Source organism: Cricetulus griseus, chromosome 3 (assembly GCF_003668045.3).
Source record: "Cricetulus griseus strain 17A/GY chromosome 3, alternate assembly CriGri-PICRH-1.0, whole genome shotgun sequence".
Taxonomy (NCBI): domain Eukaryota; kingdom Metazoa; phylum Chordata; class Mammalia; order Rodentia; family Cricetidae; genus Cricetulus; species Cricetulus griseus.
The window spans coordinates 282,365,893-282,378,324 of record NC_048596.1 but is presented as its reverse complement, the minus strand read 5'-3'; the positions used below and the strand labels follow the sequence as shown (position 1 = coordinate 282,378,324).

Sequence of the window (12,432 nt, the reverse complement as noted above, 5' to 3'; positions counted from 1 at the left end):
TTCAAAGACATTGCATGACTAGTATTCATTGGCACATGACATTAAAGGAGGGAATTCATCTGAGAAAAGCAGGATCCAGCTGTAGGGTAGTGATAGTGAACAGGAATCAAATAGAGGAAGGAGCTAAGAGCTGAGACATCATATTTGACCTTCAGAGCACATTCAAAATGGATTTGAGATGTTTAAGACTCTTATTTGTGTGAGTTGTCTAATGCAGTGTTTCTAAATGAGTTTCTGCTATGGTGGTCTGTTAAGTGGTTGTTGGAGGTGGTCAATAATAAACAGAGGCTGTGAAAAAAAGGCTCAGGAAATTGAACTCACAATGTTAGACCCCCCGGAAAACTCAGGTATCCGGGGCCCAGGCCACGACCTCGGTTACCCCAATCACCAGGCAGATTCGAGAGCTTGCTGCAAACTGCATGAGGCTTTATTGTAATTTAACGAGCTAACCCCATGTTAGCTCGGGTCTTTCACCCACCCGCCATGGCAGATGGCTCAAAAAAGACAGCTCCTAGGGCCTCCTGAGAGATCTTATAGGACAGCGTAAGGGGAGTGTCTAGGGGTATGCACAGGCTCACGATTGGTGTGCCTCCAGGCTTGGAGGGCTTGTCCTGTGTTGATTGGTCAACTGGTTGTTATGGCCCATAGGCCCTCCCAGGGTGGTTGCTATGCTTTGTGTGTCATTGCTGTGCGCTTGTCCGTAAAGCACATCCAGGGTCGTAAAGCATAGCACCACCAGCTAACTTCTGATTGGTTCCTTGTCACGTGGCCTGGGACCCCGAATACTTGAGTTTTCCCAGGGTCTAACAAAAGGACTGTCCTTTCCTCAGTGTGGCTGGAGAATAAATCTCTGAGACTGACTCTGCTTCTTCTTTATATACCTCTCTCCTCCCAACCATATCATTCCTGTCTCCACCTCCTTAGTGCTGGGATTAAAGACATGTGATCCCAAATGCTGAGATCACCTTTGTATGAGCTATTTCTCTTTTAGACTAGATCAATCTCATGTAACTCAATGTGTGTCATGGCCCAGCATGTCTCAGCTGACGCCATGAGGTTCAGCCTGAGTACAGGAGTGTGGACTTGAAAGCTCCTAGCAACCCAATGGCAATAAAGACCAAACACAGGCATCTTGTCATCTTTAGAGAGCTCTCAGTTCCAAGTTGCAAAACTGGAGTCTCTTGTTTATTCAGCATCTTCTTGGCTGTTTCTTAACAATGTTTCCATGGCCACGAGGAGGCCATTTCTCTCCTCCTGACCCCTCTCTGCTTGATGGCTCCTAATTCTCTCCTCACTTGTTACTTACACACCTAACCTTCCACCCAGGTGCAGGCCTATTCAAATGCTTGGTCCTGTAGAGATGCAAACTAGGAGACATTCTACACTGAGGCTATGCTACACAATAGCAGACTTGCTCACATTAGCAATACAATTGTAGGCCGGAACTCCTGGGTACTCCTGTTTACTGAAACTGGAGGCTGGACCTTAAGACATTCCATAATGGAACTTTCTTGGTCCCCAACAAATGTGGCCTTGAACTAACAGAGATCCATCTGCTGTTTTCTGAGTCCTAGAATTAAAGGTGTGTGTCACCACTGCCTACCTTCTATAGCTAACTAGTGTGGTTGGCTTTGCATTCTGATACTTCAGGCAATCTTTATTAAATCACAAATACTATATCACCACAATGCATTATGAAATTCCAAAAGAATTAATAAAATATTATATTAAAAAGAATTAGTTACATAGTTAACCTGAAGATCTATGTAGGATACTTGTTGGTATTCATAATAAAGCTACTGCTTATAGAAGAATAATAATCCTTGGTGATTCATTGATGTGGACTACAACATGGGTTAAAGACTAAGGGCTGTGTACTCACTGACTATATCTCAAGTATAGGCAAATGAATGCTCAGACAGGCTTGAAGAAGGAGAGTCAAGCCCCTTGATTCATGAAAGCTAAAATGTAATCAGATTCTAGCATCAGAAGTGACTTCTCTCCTTTCACACTGGCCCCTTTCTCCAATAGCTATGGCACTAGCTTCAGGCAAACTGTTTATTAGCTGCCAGTAATCTCAGAACTCAGGAGGTAGAGATAGGAGATCCCTGGAGCAAATATGGCTAGCAAGACTAGCCAATCAACAAATTCCAGATTCAATGAGAGATCCTGACTCAAAAAATAAAGTGGAGAGTGATTAGCAATACATGTACCACCAACTTAAGGCCTCTACATGCATGCATATACATGTACACATACAACCATATACATGTGAACACACACACACACACACACACACACACACACACCATTTCCTGAATCAAATAGCAGTTGGAAATGGTTTAGAATTCTTCTTATGCTCCAGTGACCATATTTGTAGTCTATATTTATAATCCAAGAATAAGAAATGACATATGAAAATTTCCTAATCAATTACTGTTGGTATTTTCCTGTTGTCTCCATATTTTGGCAGTGTCTTCAGGTTTAGCTGTTATGGTTCACTGAGTTTATGTACAGGTTGAATTATTTAGCAAGTTAGATTAGAATTCACTATTTATGAAGAAAACCTTAAGTCAAAGTTAAAATATGTAGGGGGATAATTTTAAGCAAAACAATTCAGCCTAACAATGGCAATATGTGCTTTTAGAAAAGCTGTTGTAATTTAATATTTTTTATAAAAATCATATTCACTTAGGAAAATTCTATGTCTAAGATTTTGCCCTGAATTTTATGGCCATTGTTCCCTAGGTCATGTTCTTAACTAGTTTCATTTCTGTTGCTGAGATAAAATACCCTGGGGGTGGGGGGAACAACTTAGAGGATAAAGTGGTTTTTTTCAAGCTAACAATTCCAGGTTACAGTCCTTTGCTTCAGGGAAGTCAAAATGGTGGAAGCTTGAGAAGTGTAGTTAAATTACATCTACAGTCAAAGGTGAAAGAACGAGTAAATGAATCTTATCTTGCTTCTTGCATTCAGTTGACTTCTCCATTCTTACACTATTCCTAGGAATAGTGCTGCTTACTGTGAGCTGGGTTTTCCCACATCAGTTATCTTAATTAATATAATTCCCCTACATGCATGCCTGCCTATAAGCTTACCCAATGTAAAAGAAACACTTCATTGAGACTTTTCAGGTGATTTTAAGTTGCATGAAGTTGACAATGAAAGATAATCACTACACTAAAACATTACTGGGAGACTTCATGGGCCACCTCTTACATCTTTCTCATTGAGTGAGTTAACATTTTGCCCAGTTGTAGCAATATAATTAATTCTGTACTTTCTTTCATAAGTTGTAACAAATTGTGCATATACACACACACTTGCATATACAAGTATACAGTTCTGAATCTGCTAACTATATATTCAAGGCATGGCATTATTCTATTATTAAAATATTTTAATTATAGAAAACATTTTAAAATTAACTGATCAGTAATCATTCTGTAAAATAGGAAAAAGTGACTTTCTTATGAGAAAATAAATGGATGCCTAAAAACAGAAATGTGACTACCCTGAAGTACAGAGAAGCAACCCAAAGTACAGATAGGAAAGCTCCCCACAGAGAAACAATTCCAGGTCCTCTTGTAGTTTGAAGCATGTGGACTCCAGAAGCAGAGGAGACCTGAGAACCTACATAGATAGATAGCAAGGCTGGTAATCTGTCTCAGATACCCTTTAACCAATGAAGCAGTATTTCAAAAAGCACAAAAGGAATAAGTGAGGGATGCTCTAATATGAGAGACATGTAAAAAGTGCTTAGACTGAAAAGCAGGGCCACCCTGGGAAGGTAGAATTTCCAGATAAAAAGGAAGAGCCTGTAAACCCTATCAGAAAGTGTGGTCCCTGGAGACTGTAAGTGTTCCCAGGTACTGCCTCTGCAGAGGTCTCAAGAGCAAGTCTTTCTAGATCTCTACCATATAGTGCTTTAGGATGATTCTTGGCCTATGTATGGTAGGGAAGTTTGATTTGAATATAGACAGTCTTATCTTGTATAGGGGTCACTGTCTATGTACCTAAAGAATCCAAGCATCAAGTTTTGTTTAAAATAGTCTTATGTTACTGATGTACTCAGACACCTTGTATAATCAGAAAGAAAACGTAGGACATGAGAAAATGTTGATGTTTATGTTGGTGGATCCATTTTTGCTCTACACTAGGGTAAAGATTATACAGCTGTATATATTAGTCCAAACTAAGAGAACTATAAACATTTTAAACAACTTAAATAAATTTAACAATAATTTTACACTAAATTATAATGTAACACAAATATTAAAATTTAGAACACTGAAAGAGTAATGATTACCCTGCATACAAATGTGTGTATGTGTGTGCGTGTGGTGCGTGCGTGCGTGCGTGCGTGCGTGTGTGTGTGTGTGTGTGTGTGTGTGTGTGTGTGTGTGTGTGTGTGTCTCATGTGTGTGCAGGTGTTTGCTGGTGTCTGAACCACCTTATTTTTTTTCAAATGCATTTCTCAGTGAACCTGGAGTTCACAGATTCATCAGTACTAGCTGACCATCAAGCCACAGGGACCATTCTGTTTCTGTTTCCCTAGCACTGGGATTTCAGGCATGTCTTGTACATGGATGCTGGAGATCTTAACTAAGGTCCTTCTCGTATTTTCCCAGCAAGCATTTTACTGACTGAGTCATCTCCCCAGCCTCCACACTACTTTGTGAAGTTATGATGGTCCCATAGCCTAGGTGTTAACATACCCTGTGCTTTTCCCTAGCAAACAACTGTGATGCTCCACTGGCCTCTTCTTTGCCGCAGCTGTCCTTTAGCAGCTCCTCACAGCTGTCCAACAGTCATGGCCCTGGCTTTGCAAGACTGAATCGAAGAGATGGTGAGTATGATTTCTGCTTCATATTGATCAGTGGTGAATCCTTTTGCATTTTCATTTAATAAAATAGTCATAATTAATTGATGTTCTGTAGGAGGAAATAAAATTCCATATAAGCACATTTATGTACACTAGAAATTTTGAGGATGCATTTGGCATGTGAAATTGACCCGTGTGATCTTCTAATTGGTCTGGACTTCTGGCTGGTCCTCCCTTCAAACAACCTCCTTCCTGACTGACAGTATTTAAACATTTGAATCTTTTAACATTTAAGGATTTACTGGAGGTTTTGAAATCACTGTGTTCTTTTGCCTGTCTTAAGTTTGCTTTCTTTTGTTTTTTCCTACCTCATGTATCCATATCTTTTATATGTTGCCACTAGATTATTTAATTAATTTTATTTGCACAAGAAAGTTGGAAGAAGGTGGAAACATTTAAAAAATACTATATTTTAATTATAATTCTTAATTTCTTACCATGAATTAATTTTTTAATCATACACCAAAGAAGAATAAGCATATAATGTTTTATTTGTGCTCCATGGTAGATATTGCAGTTATATTTGTAAGGACATCTTACAATGAGTGTGTTTTCTCTTACGTATGTTTAGACTTAAATGTAGAAAGTCAAATGCCAACTTGCTGTGTTCTATGGTCTGGATAAGTGTCCTCTAAAGATCCTTTTGTTAATGGCTTATTACTAACCTATGTCACCATTGGGTAGTTATAGTCTTTAAGTAGTAAGGCCTTGCAGGAAGAAGTTAAATGATTTCAGCATTACTAAGTGTTTCTCTCTGCTTCCTGGCTATTATAAGATGAGGGATTTCCCCACTTTATAGACACACAATGATTTATTGCTTCACCATAACCAAAAAGCTAATTGGGCCAAGCATCCATAAATAGAGACATCAAAACTGTGAACTGACCCATCCCGCGGGTCCAGTCATTCAGGGTTCCGAAGGGGAGCTGCCTGAAAGAGTCATGGGCAAGAGAAAGGAAGGAGACCCTGCGACGCAAAAGAGGGGACCAGAGTCCATCTATGCAATTGTCAAGGTCTCATTTATTGGGGCTTAGAGTGGGCTTATATAGCCCTGCAACAAGGAAATTAGGCAAGCGGGGGGGGGGTGTTAGCAGGAAGGAACGTCTGGTATTTGCTGGGGCTGGAACATTCTTGCTGTATCTTCGGTATCTTTGAAACAGCAGGAAGGAAGGCCCCATGGCCTTTTCTGGGAACATGGTTGCTTGGCCAAATTGTGTCTAATTACAGGTTACAGGAGGCTCGTAGAGCTGGCTTTAAGCCGCAAACTGTCATGAAAAGGCTTACAAAAAGTGGGCTTTAAACAGCATAGCTTTGGGCCCATGGCCCTTTACAGTGAACTAACATAAATCTTTCCTCTTCTTAAGTCAATTGTCTCATTGTGTTACAGTAGTAAAAGGATAACATTTATAAAAAAGGGAACTTTAATACTGACAATGTACCATCCTGGCATTTTTTTAAGAAAAAGCTAATGTGAAGATTGTGTGAGTAAATCCCTTGAGCTACCTGTAGCCATATCTCTTCTTGATGTCAAATCAATTTTTTATTAAAGTTCAGGGCTGTGAGGATTCTCCATCATAGGGAATGTTTTTATTCTTATTCTTGTTCAAATTATTACAGCTCATACAACACTAAAGCATTATATAAATCTAAATAAAACTTATTTTCATGTAAATGAAAGAAAAATAGGCCTGCTTTATTAATTCTATTACTTTAATTGGCTATCAACCAAGTTGATGACAGTTCATTGTCATTTTTAAATTGGTTTTGATAAAGTTCCTCTATTATGTTAGCTTATCCTGTGATATTCAACAAAGGATGTTCACAGCGGGAGTGATATACTGGAGGTTATAAATTATCTCTAGGGTTTTAATTTACTGTTCTTAGATTTACAGTAGTCTTCAGAAGAGTCACTAAACAAGTATTCTGATAGTAAATAATAAAAACAATAAATAAGTGGCCTTGTGTCACAGACATGAAAGCATTTCTCCATTGCAATATAAATATTGCAGAGTTTAAGCTAGCAGGCTGAAAGCAAGTAACCTTCTAGTTATAAAACCTTGTATTCTGTTCCCATGGGATGGAAAGTACTGTGACAGCTTCTGTGGTTGTTACTAAAACTCCCTGTGGGGGATGAGAAAGGTGAGTAAAGAATGAATTTTCTCTGACACAGTTTAAGGACCTAACATCTACATCTCCCTGAAAGCACAAGGAATTTGTTTTTCATACCTTCTTGTCATAAGATTTAATATTTTTTTCAGAACAGTTAATTTTTCCCAGTAATAGGTAACTAAACATCTTGTCTCCAAAAAGATGTTGGTGCCTCATAACAATGAATCCTCCTGGATTGTTGTAACACCACTAAGCTGACAAACACCACCCAAAGATCAGCTTTGAACTACAAACTGCTCAGGACAACTTCAAAACAACTGAGATGGTCCAGTCTCGTAGACTACTCCAGTCAGGAATTAACATAAGCCTTTCACTCTCCCATCATACTGAGACTGGACAACAGATAGCTCTCCCAGACCTTAATCATTATCTCAAATTTTTCAGGATACCCTAAAGATGCCATTGCTCCCAGACAACAGGAAGTAATTTTAAGAACATGATTCCCACATTTCCAAAAGGTGGGGTGAATGGTTTTTGGTCATTAGATCAATAGATGTTTGTCATTGTTTAGGGGGGTTGGCTACAAGTTGTTATTGGTTGTGGTCAAGGTAAAAAGCTGAACAAAAGAGAAAAGACTCAGGAATATCTTCCTGAAGGGAAAAGGGGAGGTAGAAGATAGTATAGAAATGATGGAAGAAAAGGTTGGATTTTTGAGTCTACTTTTGAGCTAAAAACAACTACTAGTCTCAAATATTTTATATTGGTATGGATTTTTTTTATTAGTTCAAGTTAGGGAACAAGCTTGTTTCACATGTAAGTCCCTTCTTGTATGGATTTTTTTATATATTGATATAAATTTAAGGTTACTTTTGTTATACTGTATATATGCTTCCACTCTTGTTTAAGGTATATTTGTATATCAATACAAAATTAAGGTTCTTTTTATTATTTTTATATATTTTTCTAGTCTTCTTTAAGACATTTTTGTATATTGATACAAATTTAAGGTTATTTTTATTTTAACATACTGTATATATGTTTCTACTCTTGTTTAAGGTATATCTATATTGCTCATTTTAAAATTCAATATACTTAAAGACTATTATTACAAACTGTTTAAGATAATTAAGAAATGTAGGTTAGTAGTCTTCTATAACCATCAAATTTTGTTAGGTATGTTTTCAAGGTCAAACATAAATATATTTTAGGTAGACAAGTGGTCTTTAAATACTTCAGAGACCTATAGAATATGTCATTTATGATGTTTTAATAATATGGGGCTTTTCATGACAGTGAGACATGTCTGCCCCTGGAAGCACCAATTTACTTCAAAAAAGGATAATAGGCATTGAAAAACATCCATATGGAATTTGTTTTTATTGTGGCAATGTTAGCCACTGGGCAAGAAACTTCCAATGCCTCAACTGCTGACAGTATGGTGTCCAAACTGGACAAGCAGGGCATAAATTGACTGCCAAACTTTGACAAGACAGTCTTTCAAAATTCCTGACTCACAGAAGTCTGTCAGATATTCTAGGCCTGTAGGCCAAAGATGGATGCCTTAATGCTGCAGAGAAACCTTGGGGTGACTCTCTAGGCAGTCAGTTGTCTGTCATTTCTATAGTTTTAGAAATTGTTTGCGCTACACTTCCTGTTTATTCAGGTAATATTATGCCCTTCTTGAGTCTTTGGTGAGGTTTTTAAAAAATTTATGATATAAAATAAGTTAGGTACAAAACTTTTGACTCATCAAAATAGAATAGAAAATAAGAGTATTTTCTCTGAATCTGCCAAATACTACTAAGGCACTGAACATTGTGAATGTATTTCTTACTTGATAATTGTTCTTATTTACTATGTTAGAGTTGAAACCTGTCCTTTTTATTTAGACCAAAAGGGGGAAAAGTTATGGGAGAATTGCTCATATGGCCATTCCACTGTGCCAATAAAGCTACTTGAATCAAAGAACTTAGTCAGCAATTGGCTGACAATAATCAGCCGTAGAGTTCCTGGAGGTCTGAAGAGGTCTGCTAGAGAGAGACAGGAAGAGAGAAAGGGGATTCTAGGGTGATTTCCACAGCTGGTGGATCAGGCAAAACTTGGAGAGAAAGTCAGACAATTGACTTTGCTGTTCCTTAGATTTATCAGGTCTTTATCTCAATTTCTGACTCCCAAGTTTTTATTATACTGGAACAATTTAGGTAATCATTTCAAAGTTGGTCTTTAGATATTTAGTTATCTACTACTGGAAAAAAATTAACTGTTCTGAGAAATATTAATTTTTATGATAATTATGTCAAAGTTGACATCAAATAACTACAAAAGGGGGAAAAACATATTCCTTATGCTTAAAGTGAGATTTCAACATCTGATACTAAACCTTTGCTGAGCTTCACTGAAATCTTGCCTCATCGGAAAGTGCCAAGAAAGGACAGTGGGTGAGGTTCTGGCCCATGACCAGATTCTGTAATCATGTGCTATGTGCCTCTGTAGGTGAGGAAGGGCCCATGCTACAGAGAAAATGGGGGACAAGTTAGGGCACTCAGATCTAGAAAAACACTGTGTGCCATAGATGAGTTGACAGGAAAGGTGTGGCCTGTAACTCAAGAACAAATTCTCACAGCTCAGATTCATATTCAAAGCATGAAGCTCTTGCCATTGAGACCAAAAGAGTTCTCATGCCTCTTAAAACTCTTAAAAACTCTAAAGCCCAGAATGACCTCATGTCTGCAGGCATCGTCTAGCTCTTCCTCCATGGACAGCCGCACTCATCTGTTAGACCTCCCAGGCCTGTTTCAAAAGGTGTCCAAGGTATGGCTAGTGCCTGTGCAAGGGCTCATTAAATTCTTTTACTGTGATTGATGGAAGAAAACACTCATATCCCTACCAAAGAATCAGTTCATATTTTCCCCCTTGGCTTTCTTGTCATCTTTCCAGTCTTCACAGACCCCTCAATCTATGTTCATAGCTCTTCACAGGTATGACATCTTACTTGTTTATATTGACTACTTGATTCTGCTTGTGGAGATATCAGCTGAAACTGGCTAGAGAAGAATCCTTTTATTCACAGAAATATGTGAAATCGCTGGTGTCTATGCCATAATATAGCAAGCTGTTATTTAAAGTGACTAAGTAAGCATGTCATCTCTCCAAGAAGTTATACATTTACTAATTTTTATCTGATGAAAATCAAAGACAAAACTGTGAATTAAGTTTGTGCCAAATGTATAAGGAGGTGGGGTACAATAAAAAATCACTCTTCTGGGAAGGACAAGTGTCTCTTCCACCCACTTGCCTTGGCCAGAAACAATAAAGTTGAAATTCATGTTTGAACATGATCTCATGATGGTTCAAAACACATAAGAAGCTAATAAATCATGACCAATATGGAGTATTGATTTATGTCAAGAACCAGTTATTCAGATGTGGATAAGTTAGCTTATGGGGAGTGTATCTGAAAATGATTATTTTTTAATGGGTCCCAAATGGCCCAGCAAGTGAAATCAATGTCTCATCTACCAAAATCCCAACATACATGCAATCCAAAAACTGATTATGATGGGCATCTTAAACCATGGTTCCAGATTTGAGTTCCTGGAAGCCCTAGATATCCTCACAATATGGGCCAGACAGATGCACCTGTGTCTGCTTATATATACCATTGTATTTGGAAATTCTTGTTATTCCTGTACTTCCAAAATCAGAGCTACATCTTCTCATTTCTAGACATACAAACTAGTAATTTTTTGATATTTCTACTCACCTTCTTTATATCCGTCTTTATTTGATATAAACATAGTTAGTTCATCCTCCCTCCAGGGCTTCCTTGCTGCAACATCTTCTCAAAGAGCTAGCCAGTAGTTATAATCTCGTTTCCTGGATATGTGCAGTTATCCCCTAGGAATCCATGATGAAGGTGTACATGAGCTGTAGCAAGTTGATAGACAGTTTGAGAACAACTAGTTAGACTTTGAAAACCTTGGTAATTTATCTTGCTTTCATCCAACTATTCTGTTACAGTAAAAAGCCCTGATTGCAATTACCAGACCCCAAATAAAGTTTTGTTTGCAGCTCAAGCATTATAGAAGAAATAAAAGGATGGAAACTTGGGGCAGAAATTATCCAATGCCAGAAAATATGAGATTTATCCCATTATAATGGCAGGACATGGTGGCATGCAGGCAGACATGGTAAGGGAGAAGGAGCTGAGAGTTGAGAAGGAGCTACATCTTGATCCTCTAGGCAACAGGAAGTTATCTGAGGCACTGGGAGTGGCTTGAGCATATATGAGACCTCAAAGCTCACTTCCACTCCCTATGAGCTTATGGGGCCAATTATTTTCATACTACCACAACTATCAAGGATGAAATCTGGCATGAAACTTATTTGTGGGTTAAAGGCCATACTTATCCCACATCTCAGAGGGGTTACTATGTTATTGTAATTGTTAGTGATTAGAAGAATATGTGAATCAGTTATAGAATTCTTTTAATGTTAGCATAAAATAACCAGTATTTAAAACAAAGGATTTGAAACATGGGAAGCTTTTTGTAAGCTGAACAGCAGTAGCAATAACTTCAGACTATGGCAGTTGTTCTAGACCAGAACAACTCTGCAGACACAGACTTTCAGGAATGTATATATCTATTTTCTTATCTGTATAAATAATTAACTCAGAAAAAAAGAGACCAGTACTGGGCCAACCTGAAAACAATGCATAAATTTATACCTTTATTTAATAACTATAACAACATTGTAGGTGATTTTTTTTAGTTTTTTATTTTTATATATTTGAATTTCAAACAAGATTGAATTACATGACCATCCCAGTTCCCTTCTCCCTCCCTTTCTCCTCTACCACCCCCCAACTAAAATCCTACCTATCATGTGTCCTTACTTCTAATCTATACCTGACTCAAAATTTCTGCTTCCTCGTGACTCCTGCATCCTTCCTTTTCTTCCCTTCTCACTCTTGTTGCTTCCTTCCCCCTCTTCTGTTGTTCTCAATTTGCTCAGAGAATGGTGACCCTTTCCCATTCTCCAGGGGACAAAGTTTGTCTCCTTTAGGGACTTCCTTGTTTACTAGTTTCTCTTGCAGTATGGATTGTAGGATAGTAATCCCTTACTATATGTCTAAAGTCCACATATGAGTGAGTACATATCATGTTTGTCATTTTGTGATTGGATATCTTGCTCAGAATGGTTTCTTCAAGTTCCATCCATTTTCCTGCAAATTTCAAGATTCCATTGTTTTTTTCTGCTGAGTAGTACTCCGTTGTGTAAATGTACCACATTTTCCCTATCCATTCTTCAATTGAAGGACATCTAGACTGCTTCCAGTTTCTGGCTATTACAAATAGTGCTGCTATGAACATCGTTGAACAGATGTCCTTGTAGGAATGTGCTTCTTTTGGGTATATGCCTAAGAGTGGAATTGC

General features: G+C 38.0%; 1 protein-coding gene across 1 annotated transcript in view; it reads left to right on the top strand.

The window, feature by feature from the left end:
• The first annotated feature begins 4,743 nt into the window (after positions 1-4,743).
• Cntnap3c (contactin associated protein like 3C) overlaps positions 4,744-12,432 on the top strand; it is a 142,513-nt gene continuing 134,824 nt past the window's right edge. Inside the window, exon 1 of the mRNA XM_027409612.2 lies at positions 4,744-4,849. The gene's annotated coding sequence lies outside the window, so the exon portion shown is untranslated. The remainder of the gene's footprint in view (positions 4,850-12,432) is intronic.